The 25,305-nt window shown below is 34.9% G+C and overlaps 1 protein-coding gene across 1 annotated transcript in view; it reads right to left on the bottom strand.

Moving 5' to 3' along the window:
* Nucleotides 1-24,277, bottom strand: part of SPARC (secreted protein, acidic, cysteine-rich) — a 92,819-nt gene extending 68,542 nt beyond the window's left edge. Inside the window, exon 1 of the mRNA XM_068391659.1 lies at nt 24,123-24,277. The gene's annotated coding sequence lies outside the window, so the exon portion shown is untranslated. The remainder of the gene's footprint in view (nt 1-24,122) is intronic.
* Between the last annotated feature and the right edge of the window lie 1,028 nt (nt 24,278-25,305).

Below are 25,305 nucleotides of genomic sequence, written 5' to 3' on the forward strand. Positions count from 1 at the left end.
AGGTCTAATTGAAAGTTTGTGAGAGAATTAAGGATGTCTATTGGTTACTTTTAATTATATTTTCACAAAAATCATTTTAATGAGATTTCATCGTGTTGATTAAAATCTACTTATTCGTTTAATATTCAAATAGGGTTTAAATAGGACACTAATTATATACATTTTGTTTAACTCTCTCTCTCTCTCTCTCTCTCTCTCTCTCTCTCTCTCTCTCTCACTGAAATATAGAATAGTTTGTCTTCTGAAAAAAAAAATACTTGTATGTCAAAATCCGTTAAAATATTGGTACAATTTTTTTTTTCTCAAAGCTGAAATAACGTCTACTTTATTCAGGAATAAACAATTTTTTATAATTATTTTTCTTAAATATCTGTGATTTAAATAATAAAATATAATTTAAAATATAATCGAGCCACAGTGAGTTAGAAACAGCTCACACAATTCCTTCTTTTCTACTCATGTTGACTCATTGATGGAGCTACAAGAGTTCATCAAATTATGCCCTCTCTCTCTCTCTCTCTCTCTCTCTCTCTCTCTCTCTCTCTCTCTCTTAATGCTGTACATCCTGTTTTCTCAAAACTGAAACACAACGAAATTAGGCGTTTATTCATAACCTTGGTTTATGTGATGTGATTAAAATGCTGAAATTACATATTTAAAAGGTAATTTTTTTGTATCTTCTATACTTTACATTCTCTATAATGTATAAACTGTTGGCCATCATAGAATTAGGAAAACTGGTCATGAAATTCAGTTTCATGATTATGTTTGATCTACCACATAACTATCAATAACTATTCCTTCATGATGTTCATGATTAAGTTTGGCCTACCACATAACTATCAATAACTATTCCTTCATGATGTTCATGATTAAGTTTGGTCCACCACATAACTATCAATAACTATTTCTTTATGCTCTTCATGATTATGTTTGATCTACCACATAACTATCAGTAACTATTCCGTCATGGTTATCAATAACTATTCCTTCATGATGTTCATGATTATGTTTGGTCTATCATATAACTATCAATAACTACTTCATAATTATCAATAACTATTCCTTCATGGTTATCAATAACTATTCATTCATGACGTTCATGATTATGTTTGGTTTACCACATAACTATCAATAACTATTCCTCCGTGATTATCATTAACTATTCCTTTATGCTCTTCATGATTATGTTTGGTCTACCACATAACTATCAATAACTATTCCTTCATAGCTATCAATAACTATTCATTCATGTTCTTCATGATTATTTTCATCTACCACATAACTATCAATAACTATTCCTTCATGCTCTTCCTGATTATGGTTGGTCTACCACATAACTATCAATAACTATTCCTTCATGATGTTCATGATTATGTTACCACATAACTATCAATAACTATTCCTTCATGATGTTCATGATTATGTTACCACATAACTATCAATAACCCTTCATAAATTATTCAATCTTTAGCAATAATCATTTAAATTAAACATAAAGAAAAAACCCACAAAGAACCAACCAAATGTGTTCTACCAGCAAAGCAAAAAAAAGTGACGTCATGGCAAGTGAGTTCACCATAGTGCCAACGTGGCAAGGGTTGGGGGCGGGGAGGGAATTTATAAATGGGGGGAGGGAGGGGTAGGATGAGACAGGGCATAGCTGTAGGAACCAGAGGGATCTCTGCGAGGGATAGATGACTTCATTGGGGGGGGGGGGGTAGGAGGTTATTTAGGGGAATGAGGAGGGAGTTGGGGTAAGTATGAGATAAGAAAGAGAAAGAGAGAAGGAGTGTGTGGTGTGTGTGTGTGGTGTGTGTGTGTGTGTGTGTGACGACCGGCGAGAGAGTGTGTAGGAGAGACTAAAGCGATTATAAGCCAGCTATAGAGTGAACTGGCTTTGCTTAGGGTCATTGTAACAAGACTTATCTTTCCTTCGCTTAACAGCTGTCTAAGGCTTTATGTGTCTCGCCTTTTATCATTTCAGATATTCTTGGTATCTTCTGTTCTTAATGGCATGATAGATCTGTTCATTTCTTTTATTATTATTATTATTATTATTATTATTATTATTATTATTATTATTATTATTATTAGCTAAGCTACAACCCTATTTGGAAAAGCAGGATGCCATAAGCTCAATGGCTCCAACAGGGAAAACTAGCCCAGTGAGGAAAGGTAATACGGAAATGAATAATAATAATAATAATAAAATAATAATAATAATAATAATAATCATCATCATCATCATCATTATTATTATTATTATTATTATTATTATTATTATTATTATCATTAACTAAGCTACCAACCCTAGCTGGAAAAGCAGGATGCCATAAGCAACAAGGGCTCCAACAGGGAAAAATAGCCAATGAGGAAAGGAAATAGATAAACTGCAAGAGAAGTAGATGAACGATTAAAATTAGATATTTTACGAACAGTAACAACATTAACATAAATCTTTCATGTGTTAACTATAAACATTTAAAAAAAAAAAGGAGAAATAAGATTAGAATAATGTACCCAAGTGTCCCCTCAAGCAAGAGAACTCTGCCCTAAGATAGTGGAGAGAACATGGTACAGAGGCTGTGGCACTACCCATGACTAGAGAACAATGGTTTGGGTTTTGGAGTGTCTTTGCTTCTACAAGAGCTGCTTACCATAGCTAAAAAGTCTCTTCTACCCTGACAAGAGGAAAGTAGCCTGACTGAACAATTACAGTATAATAGTTAACCCCTTGAGCGAGGAAAACATTTGCTGTGTTTTGCTATGGCACTACCCAAGACTAGAGAACAATGGTTTGATTTTGGAGTGTCCTTCTCTTAGAAGAGCTGCTTTACCATAGCTAGAGAGTCTCTTCTACCATTACCAAGAGAAAAGTAGCCACTGAACAATTACAGTATAGATAGTTAACCCCTTGAGCGAGGAAAACATTTGCTGTGTTTTGCTATGGCACTACCCAGAGACTAGAGCGAACAATGGTTTGATTTTAAGAGTGTCCTTCTCCTAGAAGAGTTGCTTACCATAGCTAAAGAGTCACTTCTACCGATTACCAAGAGGAAAGTGGAGCGTTTTCTATACCGCAGGCTTGCCAGGTTTTCTAAATGAGAAAAGGCCATCTTCTAATCAACTACAGCTTTAAAAGGCCAACTTCTAATCAAGTACAGCTTTTAAAAGGCCAACTTCTAATCAACTACAGCTTTAAAAGGCCAACTTCTAATCAAGTACAGCTTTAAAAGGCCAACTTCTAATCAACTACAGCTTTAAAAGGCCAACTTCTAATCAACTACAGCTTTAAAAGGCCAACTTCTAATCAACTACAGCTTTAAAAGGCCAACTTCTAATCAAGTACAGCTTTAAAAGGCCAACTTCTAATCAACTACAGCTTTAAAAGGCCAACTTCTAATCAAGTACAGCTTTAAAAGGCCAACTTCTAATCAAGTACAGCTTTAAAAGGCCAACTTCTAATCAACTACAGCTTTAAAAGGCCAACTTCTAATCAAGTACAGCTTTAAAAGGCCAACTTCTAATCAACTACAGCTTTAAAAGGCCAACTTCTAATCAACTACAGCTTTAAAAGGCCAACTTCTAATCAACTACAGCTTTAAAAGGCCAACTTCTAATCAACTACAGCTTTAAAAGGCCAACTTCTAATCAACTACAGCTTTAAAAGGCCAACTTCTAATCAACTACAGCTTTAAAAGGCCAACTTCTAATCAACTACAGCTTTAAAAGGCCAACTTCTAATCAACTACAGCTTTAAAAGGCCAACTTCTAATCAACTACAGCTTTTAAAGGCCACCTTCTAATCAACTACATCTTTAAAAGGCCAACTTCTAATCAACTACAGCTTACAAGGCCAACCCATTGGTAGAAAAGGACATAAAATATAGCATTTAAGGCCAACTTTTGGTGCAGTAACGTCAAAATGTTCTTGGAAAGAATCCGTACCGCAATGGTGCTGTGACGGTGACGAACCGTTTAGTGTTTTAACTACTCCGTACCGCAATGGTGCTGTGACGGTGACGAACCGTTTTGTGTTTTAACTACTCCGTACCGCAATGGTGCTGTGACGGTGACGAACCGTTTAGTGTTTTAACTACTCCGTACCGCAATGGTGCTGTGACGGTGACGAACCGTTTAGTGTTTTAACTACTCCGTACCGCAATGGTGCTGTGACGGTGACGAACCGTTTTGTGTTTTAACTACTCCGTACCGCAATGGTGCTGTGACGGTGACGAACCGTTTAGTGTTTTAACTACTCCGTACCGCAATGGTGCTGTGACGGTGACGAACCGTTTTGTGTTTTAACTACTCCGTACCGCAATGGTGCTGTGACGGTGACGAACCGTTTTGTGTGAACACGTCCATTTAAGTATTCAGTCTCTCCCCGTCCCTCACGTAGAGGGAAGAGGGAGTAGTCATACCCTGATGAGTGAAGGCACCCGGAGAGGTACACTCGGAAACCACAAACTGCCGTGTTGTAGTTAGGAGAGGAGGAAGGTTAGGGAAGGGTTGAATCTGTGTGTGTGCATATCTATCAGAACATTTAGACGTCATTTTGACGGGTCATGTACACTAGGGGTACAATAATTTACAAACTATAGTCAATTTCTTTTAGCGATGCATTTTTGCACCGACTTGCAGCGGTGCCCTTTTAGCTCGGAAAAGTTCCCTGATCGCTGATTGGTTGGACAAGATAATTCTAACCAATCAGCGATCAGGAAACTTTTCCGAGCTAAAAGGGCACCGCTGCGAGTCTGTGCAAATCTGCCTCGATAAAAGAAATGGACTATAGTGATTCTGTCAATTCAACTACCCGATGGAATTAGGTTGACATTATCACAGCTTATCGCGTTCATCAAATTTCTACCGAAAAATCAAATATATGAGTTAGAAGAATTTTGAATGTCTCAAAGACGTTTTAGTCCATCAGCGGAGACTTCCATTTGCTCTCAGGTAGAGAGAATTAGTTTAAGAATTTAGAGAGTTCTTATGATTAGTTTAAGCATTTACAGAGTTCTTATAAGTTAGTTTAAGCATTTAGAGAGTTCTTATGATTAGTTTAAGCATTTAGAGTTCTTATTGTTAGTTTAAGCATTAAGAGAGTTCTTGTGATTTAGTTTAAGCATTTAGAGAGTTCTTATGATTTAGTTTAAGCATTTAGTTTTTTATGATTTAGTTTAAGCGTTTAGAGAGTTCTTGTGATTTAGTTTAAGCATTTAGAGAGTTCTTATGATTTAGTTTAAGCATTTAGAGAGTTCTTGTGATTTAGTTTAAGCATCTAGAGAGTTCTTATGATTTAGTTTAAGCATTTAGAGAGTTCTTATGATTAGTTTAAGCATTTAGAGTTCTTATTGTTAGTTTAAGCATTAAGAGAGTTCTTGTGATTTAGTTTAAGCATTTAGAGAGTTCTTATGATTTAGTTTTAAGCGTTTAGAGAGTTCTTGTGATTTAGTTTAAGCGTTTAGAGAGTTCTTGTGATTTAGTTTAAGTATTTAGAGAGTTCTTATGATTTAGTTTAAGCATTGTAGAGAGTTCTTATGATTAGTTTAAGCATTTAGAGAGTTCTTGTGATTTAGTTTAAGCATTTAGAGAGTTTTTATGATTTAGTTTAAGCATTTAGAGAGTTCTTGTGACTTAGTTTAAGCACTTAGAGAGTTCTTGTGATTTAGTTTAAGCATTTAGAGAGTTCTTATGATCTTGTCTAACTTATTCTTGAACTCGTTTACCCCTATTACTGTTCACTACATCCGGTGGGAAATCTATTCCATTTTTTTTTTATTTTTCTTTGTATGTGAAGAAATTACCACATTGGTGGAGTAAAAGAAGAGGAGAGAGAGAGAGAGACGAGAGAGGAGAGAGAGAGTTTCATTTTATGTACTTTAATAGATATGTTTTGATCTATTACGAAAGGAGGATCTCAAGGAGAGAGAGAGAGAGAGAGAGAGAGAGAGAGAGGTCTTAAGTTTTTCAATTTATTACTTTATTAAATATCAGTTTTGATCTATTACAAGAGAGAGAGAGAGAGAGAGAGAGAGAGAGAGAGAGAGAGAGACTAACTGAACTTGAGACGGCACAATGACCCAGTGTTTATCTTGTCTGCCTTTGACTTCTTTTAGCAACGATCCTGAAACTACAGACGTCGAAACTTTTACGAAAACGTAGTTTGGAATTATGTATTATTAAGCTACAACCCTAGTTGGAAAAGCAAGGGTTCCAACGAGGAAAAATAGCCCAGTAAAGAAAGTAAATAAATAAAGTATAATGAGAAGTAATGAACAAATTAAAGTGAAATATTTTAAGAACAAAACAGATATGTCTTATATAAACTATAAAAAGAGACTCATGTCAGCCAGTTCAACATAAAAACATTTGCTGCAACTTTGAACTTTTGAAGTTCTACAGATTCAACTACCCGATTATTATTAATATTATTATTATTATTATCATCAGTATTATTATTATTACTAGCCAAGCTACAACCCTAGTTGGAAAAGCAAGATGCTATAAGCCCAAGGGCTCCAACAGGGAAAAATACCCCAGTGAGGAAAGGAAATAAAATAAATGATGAGAATAAATTAGCAATATATCATTCTAAAAACAGTAACAGCGTCAAAACAGATTAGGAAGATCATTCCACAACTTGGTTAAAGCTGGAATAAAACTTCCAGAATACTGTGTAGTATGAGCCTCATGATGGATAAGGCCTGGCTATTAGTATTAACTGACTATATAATATTACGAACAGGATGGTATTATTGTGGAAGATCTGAATGTAAAGGATGATCAGAGTTATGAAAAACCTTATGCAACATGCATAATGAACTAATTGAACGACGGTGCCAAAGATTAATATCTAGATCTGGAATAAGAAATTTAATAGACCGTAAGTTTCTGTCCAACAAATTAAGATGAGAATCAGCAGCTGAAGACCAGACAGGAGAACAATACTCGAAACAAGGTAGATCGAAAAAAATTTAAAACACTTCTTCAGAATAGATTGATCTATCTAAATATTTAGCCATTATTTTTGACGGATCGCGTGCACTAGTTTCTAATCAATGCAAATTTGGTATATTCACATCAGATCATATTTCAAATCGTCCAAATCTACGTTAAAACCGATATAATCGAAATTGTTACTTTAAGAGAGAGAGAGAGAGAGAGAGAGAGAGAGAGAGAGAGAACCTCTAAATTCTTCAATCTATTGCCTCTAATAGATATTAGTTTTGGCGTATTGAGAGAGAGAGAGAGAGAGAGAGAGAGAGAGAGAGCCTCTAAATTCTTCAATCTATTGCCTCTAATAGATATTAGTTTTGGCGTATTGAGAGAGAGAGAGAGAGAGAGAGAGAGATCTTCAATTTATTGCCTCTAATAGATATTAGTTTTTTGGCATATTACAAGAGAGAGAGAGAGAGAGAGAGAGAGAGAACCTCTAAATTCTTCAATCTATTGCCTCTAATAGATATTAGTTCTGGCGTATTGAGAGAGAGAGAGAGAGAGAGAGAGAGAGATCTTCAATTTATTGCCTCTAATAGATATTAGTTTTTTGGCATATTACAAGAGAGAGAGAGAGAGAGAGAGAGAGAGAGAGAGAACCTCTAAATTCTTCAATCTATTGCCTCTAATAGATATTAGTTCTGGCGTATTGAGAGAGAGAGAGAGAGAGAGAGAGAGATCTTAAATTTATTGCCTCTAATAGATATTAGTTTTTTGGCATATTACAAGAGAGAGAGAGAGAGAGAGAGAGAGAGAGAGAGAACCTCTAAATTCTTCAATCTTTTGCTCTAATAATATTAGTTCTGGCGTATTGAGAGAGAGAGAGAGAGAGAGAGAGAGAGAGAACCTCTAAATTCTTCAATCTTTTGCCTATAATAGATATTAGTTTTGGTGTATTGAGAGAGAGAGAGAGAGGAGAGAGAGAGAGAGAGATCTTCAATTTATTGCCTCTAATAGATATTAGTTTTGGCATATTACAAGAGAGAGAGAGAGAGAGAGAGAGAGAGAAATCAATCAATCTCTTCAATTTATTGCCTCTAATAGATATCAGTTTTGGCATATTACAAGAGAGAGAGAGAGAGAGAGAGAGAGAGAGAAATCAATCAATCAATCAATCTCTTCAATTTATTGCCTCTAATAGATATTAGTTTTGGCATATTACAAGAGAGAGAGAGAGAGAGAGAGAGAGAGAGAGAGATAAGTCTCAAGTTTTTCAATTTATTACTTCTAATAAATATCAGTTTTGATGTATTACAAAATGGAGGTCTGAGAGAGAGAGAGAGAGAGAGAGAGAGAGAGTGTGTGTCGGCTATCGGAATGGTTATATCATCAGCGTGATTCACTCTGGGTATATCTCCAACGAACATACGAACGCACACAAAAAGCAAGGAGGGCCGTAACATGCCCACTGCAATCACCCACGACTTCCTGCCCCCGAACTGTTTGCAACGTCAAGCTAACAGAATGGAAAACCATTTGCTCTCTCTCTCTCTCTCTCTCTCTCTCTCTCTCTCTCTCATTGTATTTTCCAAAAGCAATTGGTCATAAGAAACTTTCCTTGCAATTTCTTGTCTTATCATAACTCGTCCAAGCATTATATAATGCAACTTTCAGTATCTTTTGTATAATGCAACTTTCAGTATCTTTTATATAAAACAACTTTCAGTATCTTTTGTATAATGCAACTTTCAGTATCTTTTGTATAATGCAACTTTCAGTATCTTTTGTATAATGCAACTTTCAGTATCTTTTATATAATGCAACTTTCAGTATCTTTTGTATAATGCAATTTTCAGTATCTTTTATATAATGCAACTTTCAGTATCTTTTATATAATGCAGCTTTCAGTATCTTTTGTATAATGCAACTTTCAGTATCTTTTGTATAATGCAACTTTCAGTATCTTTTATATAATACAACTTTCAGTATCTTTTATATAATGCAGCTTTCAGTATCTTTTGTATAATGCAACTTTCAGTATCTTTTGTATAATGCAACTTTCAGTATCTTTTATATAAAACAACTTTCAGTATCTTTTGTATAATGCAACTTTCAGTATCTTTTGTATAATGCAACTTTCAGTATCTTTTATATAATGCAACTTTCAGTATCTTTTATATAATGCAACTTTCAGTATCTTTTATATAATGCAACTTTCAGTATCTTTTATATAATGCAGCTTTCAGTATCTTTTGTATAATGCAACTTTCAGTATCTTTTGTATAATGCAAACTTTCAGTATCTTTTGTATAATGCAACTTTCAGTATCTTTTATATAATACAACTTTCAGTATCTTTTATATAATGCAGCTTTCAGTATCTTTTGTATAATGCAACTTTCAGTATCTTTTGTATAATGCAACTTTCAGTATCTTTTATATAAAACAACTTTCAGTATCTTTTGTATAATGCAACTTTCAGTATCTTTTGTATAATGCAACTTTCAGTATCTTTTATATAAAACAACTTTCAGTATCTTTTATATAATGCAACTTTCAGTATCTTTTGTATAATGCAATTTTCAGTATCTTTTATATAATGCAACTTTCAGTATCTTTTATATAATGCAGCTTTCAGTATCTTTTGTATAATGCAACTTTCAGTATCTTTTGTATAATGCAACTTTCAGTATCTTTTATATAATACAACTTTCAGTATCTTTTATATAATGCAGCTTTCAGTATCTTTTGTATAATGCAACTTTCAGTATCTTTTGTATAATGCAACTTTCAGTATCTTTTATATAAAACAACTTTCAGTATCTTTTGTATAATGCAACTTTCAGTATCTTTTGTATAATGCAACTTTCAGTATCTTTTATATAATGCAACTTTCAGTATCTTTTATATAATGCAACTTTCAGTATCTTTTGTATAATGCAACTTCCAGTATCTTTTGTATAATGCAACTTTCAGTATCTTTTATATAATGCAACTTTCAGTATCTTCAATAACTGAAAGTTCATATCCTTGAGACTCAAAAATGCAATGTTTGCTTGCATAAACGCACTCTGTATATATTGCCGTATGAATTTGAGCCATAATACCCAGTTACTTCAAAAGTTCAAACTTGCAGCAAATGTTTTTTTATGTTGAACAGACTGAGATCATTCTTTTTATTGTTTATATATGAAATATTTGTTTTGATGTTGCTACTGTTTTTAAAAAATTTTATATTGTTTATTTTGAAATATCTGTTTTGATGTTGCTACTGTTTTTAAAATATTTTATTTTGTTCATTTTGAAATATCTGTTTTGTTGCTACTGTTTTTAAAAAATTTTATTTTGTTTATTTTGAAATATCTGTTTTGTTGCTACTGTTTTTAATATATTTTATTTTGTTTATTTGAAATATCTGTTTTGTTGCTACTGTTTTTAAAATATTTTATTTTGTTTATGTTGAAATATCTGTTTTGTTGCCACTGTTTTTAATATATTTTATTTTGTTTATTTTGAAATATCTGTTTTGTTGTTACTGTTTTTAAAATATTTTATTTTAATTGTTCATTATTTCTCATATCGTTTACTTATTTCCTTACCTCACTGGGCTATTTTTCCCTGTTGGGGCCCCTGGCTTATAGCATCCTGCTTTTCCAACTAGGGTTGTAGCTTAGCAAGTAATAATAATAATAAATCTATATAGGAAAGGTCTTACAAAATAGTTTAGAAAATCACAATTTCATACAACCTATAGCCTAAATGTTAAAAGAATTCAGACATTGGCTTTATTGATAAAAACACCAACAGATCGTATTCAATTAGTTCCATCTTACAGAACAAAGCATTGATATCAACATTAGCCTCTAAATTCGAAAATACATGGTACGTGTTTGTTCGTGAGTGGGGATACCTTGACGTGGTGAAAGGGTTAGCGTATCGCCATGATCAGCAAAGCTGTATTAGGCAGGGCCACCCATACTAGGTTGGTTTGGTGTGAGCAATCAGACGAAAGTCTCCAGCATCACCAATCCGCAATGGTCAGCGTGGTGATGAAAATTGGCCAAACTCCAGGCATGAATTGACGATTTTAAATGGCAGAGGCAAGGGGACAGTGACATTGCCCTAGCAAGCAGGACAGTGTCCTAGAGACCGACCATAGATACATATGATCAGCGCCCAAGCTAGGACCAAGGAGGACCAGACAATGGCTGCCGATGACTCAACAGATAGACCTATATGCTCCACAAACCTCCCCATCCTTAACTCACAAGAAGGGTGAGGTTGCAGTGACCAAAAGAACTACCTCGAATTCCAGTGTGGCGTTCACTAGTCAGGGACGTTACCACATCGGCCACCACAACCCCCGTCAGAGGCCTTTGTCCTGCAATGGACTAGCAACGGCTGCATTTGTTGTTTGTTCGTTTGCAGTTGAACCCCCCCCCCCCTCCCACAAGGAACAGGATACACAAATCCTTTGGATCCTGTTGTTTTCCTATAAGTATTTCTTGTCCTATTCAAGATCACGAAACCGGTATTTTTTCTTCCTGTGGGTAATAACACCAGTCTATTATTATTATTATTATTATTATTATTATTATTATTATTATTATTAGCTAGTGTCATTACTAGCTAAGCTACAACCCTACTTAGAAACGGAGGATACTATAAGCCCAAGGGGTCTAACAGGGATAAAATAGCCCAATGAGGAAAGAAAATAAGTAATTAGATAAACGACAAGAATAATGAACAATTAAAATATTTTAAGAACAGTAACAACATTTCAGTTTTTATAGTTTATATATGTAAGATCTGTTTTAATGTTACTGTTCTTAAATACTTTATTTTGATTGTTTATTACTTCTCTTGCAGTTTATTTATTTCCTTCCCTCACTGCTGGGTTATTTTACCCTGTTGGAGTCCTTGGGCTTGTAGCCTCTTGCTTTTCCAACTAGGGTTGTAGCTTAGTTAATAATAATAATAATAATAATAATAATAATAATAATAATAATAATAATAATAATGTGCAGTATTATGAGAAATTATAACGCAATCCTTTCACAACTGAGCGACATACAATTATTATTATTATTATTATTATTATTATTATTATTATTATTAACTAAGCTACAACCCTAGTTGGAAAAGCGGGATGATATAAGACCCAGGGCTCCAACAAGGAAAGATAGCCCAGCGAGGAAAGGAAACAGACATATAGGATCCCCCCCCACCCACCCCCCAATCCCTAGCTTACAAGGATGGTTAGGTTGCAGACACGACAATAAACTATCGAGCTTAAGCGGGGTTCGAACCCCGTGCAATATATTGCCAGGCAGGAACGCTAATAATAGTTTACAAAAACCACTAGCCTGAAAGAAATCACGAGTAATAATAATAATAATAATAATAATAATAATAATAATAACTACAAAAACCAATAGCCTGAAAGAAATCACGAGTAATAATAATAATAATAATAATAATAATAATAATAATAATAATAACTACAAAAACCATTAGCCTGAAAGAAATCACGAGTAATAATAATAATAATAATAATAATAATAATAATAATAATAATAATAATAACTACAAAAACCATTAGCCCGAAAGAAATCACGAGTAATAATAATAATAATAATAATAATAATATATGTGTAGTATTATGAGAAATTATAACGCTATCCTCTCACAATTGGGCGACATACAATTATCATAGTAACTGCGTCATTTCCAAGCAAGTAGAATTGTAATCACACATCAACTGCCGTGATTTTCGACCTTAACGTACGTGTGTTGCTGACATAAGTGTCCTTACACATACTCAGTGACATTGGACTCTCATAGTGATTTCAAGTGGGTAAGTCCGTTGTCCTCTTGAGCGAGAAATACGATGTACCGAATGTCATATGAATATTTATTTCGAGAGAATTTCGCATTTTAAATCAGTTTATTTATCAAATTAAGAAATTTATTTTTCTTGTAATATTTTTTATTATCATTATCATCATCTCCTCCTACGCCTACTGACGCAATTTCGAGAGAATTTCTCATTTTAAATCAGTTTATTAAATTAAGAAATTCATTTTCCTTGCTGTAATATTCTTTTATCATCATCATCATCATCATCATCTCCTCCTACGCCTACTGACGCAAAGGGGCCTCGGTTAGATTTCGCTAGTCGTCTCTACCTTGTGTTTTTTAATTCAATTTATTTTTTATAATGAAAACCATAGTATGAATATTTATTTCGAGAGAATTTCGTATTTTAAATCAGTTTATTCATCAAGCATAAGAAAATTTAAGAAAATTATTTTTCCTGATGTAATGATTTTTATCATCATCATCATCATTCTGTTTTGACGTTGTTACTTTTTTTTAGATTGATTTATTGTTAATTTATTCTCTTCATTTATTTTATTTCCTTATTTCCTTTCCTCACTGGGCTGTTTATCCCTGTTGGAGCCCCTGGGCTTATAGCACTTTGCTTTTCCAATTAGGATTGTAGCTTGGACAGTAATAATAATAATAATAATAATCTCCTACGCCTATGGATGCAAAGGGCCTCGGTTAGATTTCGCCAGTCGTCTCTATTTTGTGCTTTTGAGTTTATTTTTTTTATAATGAAAACAATAGACTTTATGTAAAAAATAGGCATAATCTTATATGCATGCTTTTATAACATTAAATACACATATTTAGAAATCAAATCGCCTGAAATTACATATAAAAATCAGACTATATATCAGTTTAGTGAGATCGGTGTTACTGTATGGACATGAGTCATGGTATGACGATGAAACAATCTCCAATAGATTTAGTAGATTTGAGAACAAAGTCCTCAGAAGGATATTGGGAGTTAATGGCAGGACAGGATTAGAAATGAAACTAATTTTATTACTCGGGTGCCATATGTGGATGAGACCATGGTGAGGGGTAGATGGAGATGGTTTGGGCATTCTCTTCGCACTTCCCAAGAGAGATTAGTTCACCAATTGTTCAGCTGGTCTCCACAATGTACTAAAAGAGTTGGAAGACCCAGGGCTACATGGCTGAGGATTACGAATCTCGAAATGGGAGATGATGAATGGAGTATTGAATTAAAAGCTCAAGATAGAGACGACTGGTGAAATCTAACAGAGGCCCCTTGCGTCAATAGGCGCAGGAGGAGATGATGATGATGGCGATTTCTCTTTCTGAAACTCAGGGTATGACTACTCCCTCTCGCTCGACCCAGTTGTTATGCGTCGCCTGATAATGCTGCTGAGCGTAACCGGAAAGAAATATATGGCTATTGAATATAAAATGGAGGATAGAAATACAGGAGCAAAAGATCTTAGTTAGTGGGTCAGAGTCCATAGGTCCTCGCCTGGCATATTATTCCCTTCCACTGCCTTGGATTAGAGTTCTCTTGCTTGAGGGTACACTGGGGCACGCTGTTTTCTCTCTCTCTCTCTCTCTCTCTCTCTCTCTCTCTCTCAAGTTTTTTATTGTATATTAAGAAAGATATAATTCAATGTTGTTACTGTTCTTAGTATATTTTATTTCGATTGCTTATTACTTCTCTTATAGATTTTTTTTTCTTTTTTTTTTGTATTTCCTTGTTTCCTTTCCTCACTGGGCTATTTTTCCCTGTTGCAGCCCTTCGGCTTATAGCATCCTGCTTTTCCAATTGGGGTTATATCTTAGCTTGTAATAATAATAATAGTAATAATAATAATAATAATACCACACTGAGCTAAGGCCTGTGCTGCCAGGTTAATTTGAACAAAAAAATGAACAAATGAAGCTTCATAATAACCAAGAAAGAGTGAAATGAACATTTGTATGAATGAATATGAGAAAACGAGTGAACAAAGTTTTGGACACCGAATGATGTTAGTGTTGAATTAAGCTGTTCTTGTAAAATCATCTATAAAATTATTATTATATTATTATTATTATTATTAATATTATTATTTCCTAAGCTACAACCCTATTGGAAAAGCAGTCTGCTATAAGCCCAAGGGCTCCAACAAGGAAAAATAACCCAGTGAGGAAATAAATATATGAGAATTAAATAGACATAGGATACCCCCACCTCCCTGGTCCTAGCTTGTGCACTGATCCTGTGTATATGTGGTCAGTCTCTGGGGCATTGTCCTGTCTCTTCCCTCTACCATTCTTAAGCAATCTTTAGATCATTTGCACCTGTCACACGACGAGAGGCAGTTTGGAACAAAGAAATTTTGTCTGATTATACTTCTCTTTGTCTATCTTTATTAGAACTGTCTTGGGGTAGAGCTCTCTTGCTTGAGGGTACACTCGGGCACATTATTCTATCTTGTTTTTCTTCCTCTTGTTATTTTGAAGATTTTATAGTTTATATATGAAAGATTTATTTTAATGTTATTGTTCTTGAACTTCTCTTGTAGTTTATTTCCTTAATTCGTTTCCTCACTGAGCTATTTTCCCTGTTGGGGGCCTTGGGTTTATAGCATCCTACCTTTCCAACTAGGGTTGTAGCTTGGCAAATAATAATAATAATAATAATAATAATAGAAAACAAAGGATTTTTAATTTTGTAAAATACTGTTGAAAGTTAACACCTGTATTTGTGTATTAGAGTAATTACGAAAATAATGTAAATTAATAAAATATAATTCTATTTTATAATAAAAGTTAAAAAATAAGAAAGGGAAGCGAGAGAAAATGACAGAAAAACAAAAGCGTAGAAAGGAAGTTGAGCAATGTCGTTTGAACGGAGTGAAAAACGACACTTCCTTTCGGCTTAACCGAGGACATTCTGAGTGGGTGACTAGTACTAGCCTCTTAGTATTTAGTGGTACTAGTCTTCTGTTATTAATAAGACTAGTTTTATTTCTAATTCTAAATAATGAATGTCGAAGAATATTTATTAAATCTTGATAATAGAATTGATATCGTCAGTGAGTTTCACAATGAGAGACGTGTGTGTTTTGAAATGTTCGTCTGAAATTATATTCTGGGCATTATCTCTCCATCTGTTCATAGTATTGTTACAATGTAAATATTCAAGAGACTCTAACCGGATTTTTGTTTTGGTAGATACTAGGAAACGTCCCTGTCTAGCAGTGTGTTGGACTGGAGTTCGTGATCCTCACAATTTCAAGTTTCTTATAGTGTCTGCAACCTTACTATCCTTGTTAGCACGGGAAGGGTGGATTTGGGGAGCCTATAGGTCTACTTGATGAGTCAGCAGCAGCCATTGCCTGGCCCTCTCTGGTCCTAGCTTGGAGAGGGACCTTGGGCGTTGGTCTTATGTGTAGATATATGGCCAATCTCTAGGACATTGTCCTTTCCCATTGCCTCTGCCATTCATAAGCGACCGTTATCATCTTCTAAATCTTGTTTTAATTTAAATATCATAAAATTCAATAAGTACAGTTGGTCACAAGAATTCCTGACACCTCGCTGTGAGGAAGTGTACCGTGTCACACCTAAACCGCGCGCCGAGTTCCAATGTGAAGTCTAACCCACCAACTCTCTCATTTCTTTAAACTGTAATTTCGTTAGACCAAACATCAGACTTCATAACTTGAATAACTTATCGCAGGAGCATTGCAATGAGTGCTATCAAAAGTTTTTTTTTTTTTAGAGAGAGAGAGAGAGAGAGAGAGAGAGAGAGAGAGAATTTCCATTGGCCCATAGGTAAGTTTTTTATATCTAATCTTTAAGCATCCAACAATGAATTCTAGTATGAAGTTGCCCCCAAACCCTACTGTGTAAAATCTCTCTCTCTCTCTCTCTCTCTCTCACAAACGCTGAGTTGGCGGTCATGTGAAGTTCTCTCTCTCTCTCTCTCTCTCTCTCTCTCTCACACACACACACATGTGAAACTGCAATAGACAGATTTACAGAAGTTGCAAAAAAAAAAAAAAAACGTGTTAACGGTTATAGGCTAATAGCTTACTTTATTGCCAACCTCCTTTTAGGCCCATAGCAATTTCCTGTTCAACTGACTCTCTTCCTATTTCTCATGTCAATCCCTTTGTCCTTTGTCAGCTATTGGACAAAGGACACTAGCCCACTTAGCTTCGGATTCCATCAACTCTAAAAATGTCTGTACATCCATGAACCTCTTTTAACAGTTTATCTTACAAGCTCAACAGTCAGTTTGCTTTCCACTAACCCCTTGCACTATTTCGAGGTTCAAATCTCTCTCTCTCTCTCTCTCTCTCTCTCTCATCATATATATATATATATATATATGTGTGTGTGTGTGTGTGTGTGCGCGTTCGCGTACGTGAGCATTTTATATGTTCAATTAACAAATTATAATCAATATTCAACCATGCACCAATAATTTCCCTTTTCATAGAACCCTTAATCCTCTTCCTAAATAAGTTATCAACCCTTTTCCTTCAGAAAGAAAATCCTAGCTTAACCCACCTCGCTATCACTCTTGCTAGGCCTATGGTAAACAGTATGCTAAGTGCAACACGCGATAATTATCCTGTATATTTTAACAGTAACTCTTAAACCACTTCATATGGATGTTGGCCTACGTTAGTGTACCCTATCATACCCTGTATATGCTAACAACACAAAGAAGGCGAAGACGTTGTATATATTGGTTTAAAGTGAACCCTTGTCATGTGGCTTCGTAAATTGTGTAAGATACGAGCCCAGTAGGAGCTCGCTCGCCTTTTTGCACGATAAAAAGTTGTTCAATGATACCACGGTAATGTTTTCTTCAATGGAATGATATTTGACCCAACGTGTCATCAATGCAATGTTACTTGACCCTGCTTGTGTGATTTAAATACTACAATTCTTGATATTACATTTAAAGTTCCTTGAAGCGTAACCTAATATGCAATTCGGTCCAAGTCTCTTCAATTATATAATCTCTTTTAAACATATAATACATTCTGTTTTTAGAGATAATGCTTGTTTAATTTCTTCAGCATCTTCTTCTCTTTGTTTATTTACTTCGTAACTCCATTCTTGGCTCATGTTAATGTTTGGACTGTAGGCCTACTCATCTATGCTTTTATGAACTCTCGGAAGAGAAAATGTTTATGTGAAGCATATCTTTCGCCCTAGTCTTTTTGGTCACTCATTTCACGGATTATTCAAATAGGATTATTCAATAGAGTTAGCTTTACCCCAAACGAGAATTGGTTTATTCATTTTAATAAAATTTCATTATTTGGATTTACTTTTACCACTCTCTCCTCTCTCTCCTCTCTCTCTCTCTCTCTCTCTCTCTCAAATATATATATATATATATATATATATGAGAGAGAGAGAGAGAGAGAGAGGAGAGGAGAGAGAGAGAGATTGGTAGATATTTATGCAGGCTATTTTGAATAATTATAGGATTCTGTATATGAAAATATTTGAATATTGAATTAATGGTGTAGTTAGTGAAACAATTGTATAATATTGTAAGGGGCATGAAAATTTAACCTCCATATGCACTTTAAAAAGAAATAAAACTTATGGTAACGAGCACAATCGGTATACGCTACTTACAAATACGTAATATTCATATTTGTATTAAAGAAAACGTTGATACGAGTATATTAACTTTTTTGAAGTTTTGTGTATTTAGTTATTTCAAATTGTACTAATTTGGTGTATTTATTGAGATGCGCTTCATAAATCGCCATTGTTTTTATACAATCATGGCCAGGGTTGCCAGCTATGGGGATTTATTCCTAGATTTGGAGATTTATCCCTAGATTTGAGGATTTTGGGTGTCTGATGGGGATATTCTGTACAAGTTTCTATGTTGAATAAACAAAGATGAGTAAACCTTTATATTGTTGCACTTATTTTTCTTGCGCATATATGAATTATAGTGAGTAATTTCTATATTAATAAAGCCTTCATGATCAGAAGAGAATATATTTGTGGAAATAGGGATTTTTTATAATGAATTTAGGGGATTTTTACACTAATCCATCTGGTAACACTGATCATGGCGGTTAGTAACACGTCCTGACAAACTGACAACGACTTTTTAAATAAGTTTGATATTTTTAATGTGTGTGATTCCGTGCGTGGATATTTACTTCATCAATGCAAGGTAGGTTTCATAGGGGATTTATACAGACTAGAGATAGTCAAATTCAGGGCGCATGTATAGCAAAAATAGTAAAATCAGATCATTATTAAAGAATAATTTATTTGCATCGCCAGGTACGCTCGGAAGTGGCTGTTGTAAACACTGATCTCAATTCTATTTTTTTCATTAATGGTTGTAAATCATATGTAGATGGAATTTTGCTTATTTCAATTCATAAACAATTGTGCTGAATTGAGAAAGGCTAATTCCGATTAAAGAGAAGTTCGACATTAATCAGTATTATATTAAATATTTTTGCAGTGAGTGATGTTAGCCTATGACTTATACCAAGACATCCATATGCAATATTGCAACTTACAATGATTATTTTTTTACTTTTTATATGGAATTATTCATTGTACATTGTTTAAGTTAATAGTATAATTAAAATACTATTGTACATTTGAATAGATCCGTGCAAAGGTGCAGTAGTTGGGTTAGGCAAGGTTAGGCTAGTCTCATTTGCTTACTCTCATATCAGGTTTTCTACGTAATAAATGTTATAACATGTTAGATAATGCTTAATTTAGATATTTCTGTATATAACCGTATAAGCTCACTCAATGATAGTTTCTCTGCCTACTAATCCTGGTTCGCTATAGGCCTAGCAACTGCTGTGATAAAAAAATTTTCTCGCAAGCCAGAATACGGAGCACATTGTTATGAAACTTGATGTGGTTAGCTTTTCAATTATATTTAGCTATTTATAGTTACTTTTGAGCGACATTTGGTCATATTTGGGAACAGGGGCTCAAAATATAAATCTTAATTCGACTATACCAAAGATTAAAAGTTGCGACTGGGCTCCACATGGCACTAGAAGAGTTGGAAAACCTAGGCCTACGTGGCTGAGGGCTATGAAGCGTGAATTATATGTTGAATAAAGAAGTATTGAAATAATTGCTCAAGAAAGAGACGACTGACGAAATCTAACTGGGGTTCTTTGCGTCAATAGGCGTAGGAGAACATGATGATGAATATATCAAAGCTTTGGTGGTTTATTTAATATTACTTGGACTCCCTTGTGTTAAGGTTACTGTTCTCTCACCCAACCAAATACACAACCTTTCTATCCGTCAACTACCGCTTATCCAATCCTTTATCATATTAGCAATGCAAAATACCACCTTATTACTTTAACCTTACGCTGTAAAAGACCTTTTAAAATCTACATACGAGAATGAGAAAACGTAGATTTGCATTCAGTATTGGAGTCCGAAAGATAAAAGCCCTTTTTCTGTAACGTGAAATTTGACACTTAGTAAAAAACGGGTGAATTAATGAAAGACTTCATGGTACAAATAAACTGAGAGGGAGATGAAACACAAGACAGCCATCTGTTATTTGGTGTTCTGTGGCCCCTTGGCTTATTCTTCTTCTTCTCCTCTTTGGGCTGTTCTCTGTAACACGATTCCTTTTTAGCTCCAGCTCATCCATTATATGGATCTCTCTCTCTCTCTCTCTCTCTCTCTCTCTCTCTCTCTCTCTCTCTCTCTCTCTCTCTCTCTCTCTCTCTGACTTGAGTAGGGCTTAATACACGCTTCGATATATATATATATATATATATATATATTATATATATATATATATATATATATATATATATATATATATATATATATATATATATATATATGAGAGAGAGAGAGAGAGAGAGAGAGAGAGAGAGAGAGGGCAAACAACAATGACCCGTTTCCTTGTAAAATCCAGTAGTATTAGGTGGTTAGGTGACTGTGGTTGGCCGCAGACAGGGTGGGGCGAAACTGAGCTATAAATAGCTCAGAATATAACAGCCGGTGGTAGACGTAAAGACTTCAGAAGATGCTGTTTCTAATTAAGTGTGTATTTGAATTCATTAGCTTGTGTTTCCTTTCTTAATTCTTGAGCATTTAGGATACATAGGCACAGTTAGTAGTTGTATTGATGACTTATCGTTTGACTATAAGATAAACAACAATTTTTGAGCTGTGGTGGCCTATTGGAAACGTCCCTGCATGGGGTTCGAGTTTCAAGGTTGAAAGGCCGCTCATGAATGGCAGAGGCAAGGGACAGTGACATTGCCGTACCTAGTAGGACAATGCCTTAGAGACTGACCATATATACATATGATCAACACTTAAGCCCCCCTCCACCCAAGCTAGGATCAAGGAGGACCAGCCAATGGCTGCTGGTGACACAACAGATAGACCTATAAGCTTCCCAAACCCCCCCCCCCCCACATCTTTAGCTCACAAGGATGGTGAGGTTGCATCGACCAAAGAAACTAACGAGCTGAACGGGACTCGAGCCCCAGTCTGGCGTTTACCAGTCAGGAACGTGCTAAAGATCTGGGGTTTGGGGAAGCCTATAGGTCTACTTGGTGAGTCATCAACAGACAGTAGACATTCCCTGGCCCTCCCTGGTTCTATCTTGGGTGGAGAAAGGGCTTGGAGGCTGATCATATATTTTATGGTCAGTCTCTAGGGCATTGTCCAACTAGTTAGGACAATGTTAATTGTTACTGTTTCTTGCTTCAACCATTCACGAGCGGCCTTTGAAAAAAAGTCTGTCTTATTTTAGTACCAGAACTATTGTTCATTTCTCATTCATGCCAAGAGAGTGACATGAATCAGTTTATGTAGACAATCAGCCAAATATATAATCAGAATTACCTCAATCGCACAGTATTGCTCTAACAAGATTAATTTACAATACTTTACAATGCTTGTTGAAACGAGATGTTGAGAGCTGTGGTTCTTTGAACGCAAACACAAATACATTTCTCATTTAGTAGACCATAGCATGCTCTTTTAATACGAAAAAGAACTGTATTATTATTATTATTATTATTATTATTATTATTATCCAAGCTCCAACCCTAGTTGGAAAAGCAAGATGCTATAAGCCCAGGGGCTCCAACAGGGAAAAATAGCCCAGTGAGGAAAGGAAATAAGGAAATAAATAAATGAAGAGAACAAATTAACAATAAATCTAAAATAAGTAACAACGTCAAAACAGACATGTCATATACAAACTATTAACAACATCAAAAACAAATATGTCATAAATAAACTATAAAAAGACTCATGTAATCAATGAAAGAGATACAGACATATATTTTGAAGTTGAAGATTGTCAGTTTTTAATGTTTGCTTAAGCAATATCATGTTTAAACAGTTGCATGAAATCGGTTAGAGTCAGACTGGAGATTCCCAGCGAATGTTCAATGTTTATCTTAGCATCCATCGTGTAAATATATCGTCTCAGAATCTTGGATATATTTTTCACTACGATGAAGTCTATTGATTTCAACATGTGCAAAATGATGTTGATCCATTCATAATGAACTTCGATTAAATTTTGAATAGTATGGGAATTTCTACATTTATTAAAGTCAATCTTTTCCGAAATACTTATTCAGAAAAATCCTTAATGCCAGAAAAAGTAACAATTGCATATTATTATGTTCATGCAGTTTTTATTTTAATGTAGTCATCCTATTATATATATCATCTTCATGGTTTCTTCTTTCAAGATGTCGGGTTGAAGTTTGATAAATATTACGCGAAATTCAGTGTAAGAGGAAATAATAAATTAATTATTTTAGCTTTTATAATATTTTATAAAAGCTAAAATCATTCATAATATATATATATATATATATATATATATAGAGAGAGAGAGAGAGAGAGAGAGAGAGAGAGAGAGAGAGAGAGAGAGAGAGAGAGAGACGACTGGCGAAATCTAACCGAGGCCCTTTGCGTCAATAGGCGTAGGAGATGATAATGATGATGATGATAATAATAATATGTACATAATCATGTACTGTGTAATAAGTGTGTAACAGCAATATACATACTTAGTAACAATAAACAATGAAATAATCAAATTAAGCCATACATTTAGCCGTGTCGAAGTTGTAACCAACGCCTATAGAAAATTCTATCAAGGCCTACAGAAAGTTCTAGTGGACAGTACCCCCCCCCCCCCTTTTACAGGCATAACCACCCACCCCTTGCTAGTCCATCAACACACCCTCAACCATAAAAGTGGTGGGAGGGGGGGGGGGCTTCACTCTCAACCATATCATTAGACATCTCTTGTAATTCATTCTCCTTTGGTAGTTCCTCGTCAGTCTTCCCTCTACGCCCTTCCATCTTATTCGAGGGCGCACGTGGGCGCGCATTTTCTCTACCACCTGGCAACACTCCTTTTATGAGTCCTACCTGGTCCATTGATGACCTCACCTGCTGTGTTTGTTTAGTGTTTGGTCTGCTAGTTGTTTAAAACTTTCGAATGTTACAACTCTTTCTTCTGTGCAAGCTTAAAAACATTCATTTATTCTTTCAAGGTATATTAAACACCAAGTTCGTTATGAATTTTATCGGGCAAAGAGCTATAATATTATATATAATTAGGCCTAGTTGAATTCCCTTATATATTTACTTATCCTTTTTTGGAAGTTCAGTGACCACGCAGTTCTATATATATATATATATATATATATATATATATATATATATATATATATATATATATATATATATATATATATATATATATATATATATATATATATATATATATATATATATATATATATATATATATATATATATATGTATATATATACATATATATGTATCTCGTCTTGGAATCCGAGTACTCTGAAACAATGGATCCCTTGTCCTTTCTGCACTCGTTACGCCCTACTTAAAATAGCTGTCACAAATGGCTAGAGTTTCACGTTACGTTACCAAAATCACAATGTCTCGGGCATTTTAGCTAGTCTCCCTAAAATCACATTGAATAATTAATCACTATATACTGGCGTTACAATAACTGAGGTCTGTCTTACGAAGAAACTTAGTATTTAGCTTGTGATTACAGGAAATTAGACTCCTTGATTTTCTTATTAGTTAAGGATACTAAATCCGTTAGAAAACTTAATATTTAGCCCTTGATTGTAGGAAATCAGACTCCTTGATTTTCTTATTAGTTAAGGATACTAAATCCGTTAGAAAACTTAATATTTAGCCCTTGATTGTAGGAAATCAGACTCCCTGATTTTCTTATTAGTTAAGGATACTAAATCCATTAGAATTACTTACTGGCGAGAGATGAAGGTACTTAAATGCGAAGAAAACTAGACAGGGTCACCCAACCACCCTTGGCCTGCGCACTGTAACGAAGCTGGACGGTAACTGCCAACAAACCGAGGTCCCCAGGATACGAATTCGGCCTTTGGGTAAAGTCTCGGGGTGAGGATGAGAAGGCAGGGAAGTGAGTGAGGAACTGAGAGAGAGAGAGAGAGAGAGAGAGAGAGAGAGAGATTTTACTTAACATTTTCTTTAAATAGCTTCTAAGAACACATTCCAGGGGCAACACTAAAGTATGAACTCTCCTTTCTATGCAAGATGGAGTTTAAAATCAAATATTCATATCAATTACCCACTTATTGAGAGAGAGAGAGAGAGAGAGAGAGAGAGAGAGAGGAGAAGGAGGATTGTTAGACAGCCTCAGAGAGGGAGAGGGAGACGCAAGGGGGGTGAACTCCTTCAACTCCCATACCGTCATCCTCATTCCACCACGCCCACGTCAAACTTTTGACAGATGATAAGATTTGAACGCAACTATTCTACGATATTGCCAAGAATATAAGAAATACATATAATTACTATGAATAATAAGAATAGAAACATAAACATCCGAAATTGAGGAGAATCTCAGCCAGCCATTTGAGTATGTGAGTAGGGCACCGCCACCGACGTGATGTGTGCTTATGTGGGCACTGTTTGAGAAAGTTCCACCCTTTACAAGAAAACTGCCATTCTTTTTCTATGAAATATCCTAATATTATCTATATTTATATTCATATTTATTTAACTATGCATTTCATAATGTAGTTACAATATCCCACATAAGCTCTTGGGAATAGGCCTACTTACAGAGTTTCTTTTAACGGGATATGAATTTAATAACATCTTGTGAACCCTCAGTGACAACATCGGCCATCAAGTCTCGGGGGGAGAGAGAGAGAGAGAGAGAGAGAGAGAGAGAGAGAGAGAGAGAGAGAGAGAGAGAGAGAGACGGGAAGGGCCAAGAGGGAAAGGGAGGTTTTAAGGGGCTGTTCGGTGGGGGTGGGGGTGGAGTTTGAGAGAGAGAGAGAGAGAGAGAGAGAGAGAGAGAGAGAGAGAGAGAGAATATTTGGCGTAATAATTGTTGTTGAAATCTTAAATGCTTCGTTTATGGTAGGCAGTCATCGGAAAATAGATAAAAAGGTGCACAATTCAA

The sequence above is a fragment of the Palaemon carinicauda genome, chromosome 18 (genome assembly GCF_036898095.1).
Source record: "Palaemon carinicauda isolate YSFRI2023 chromosome 18, ASM3689809v2, whole genome shotgun sequence".
Classification (NCBI taxonomy): Eukaryota; Metazoa; Arthropoda; class Malacostraca; order Decapoda; family Palaemonidae; genus Palaemon; species Palaemon carinicauda.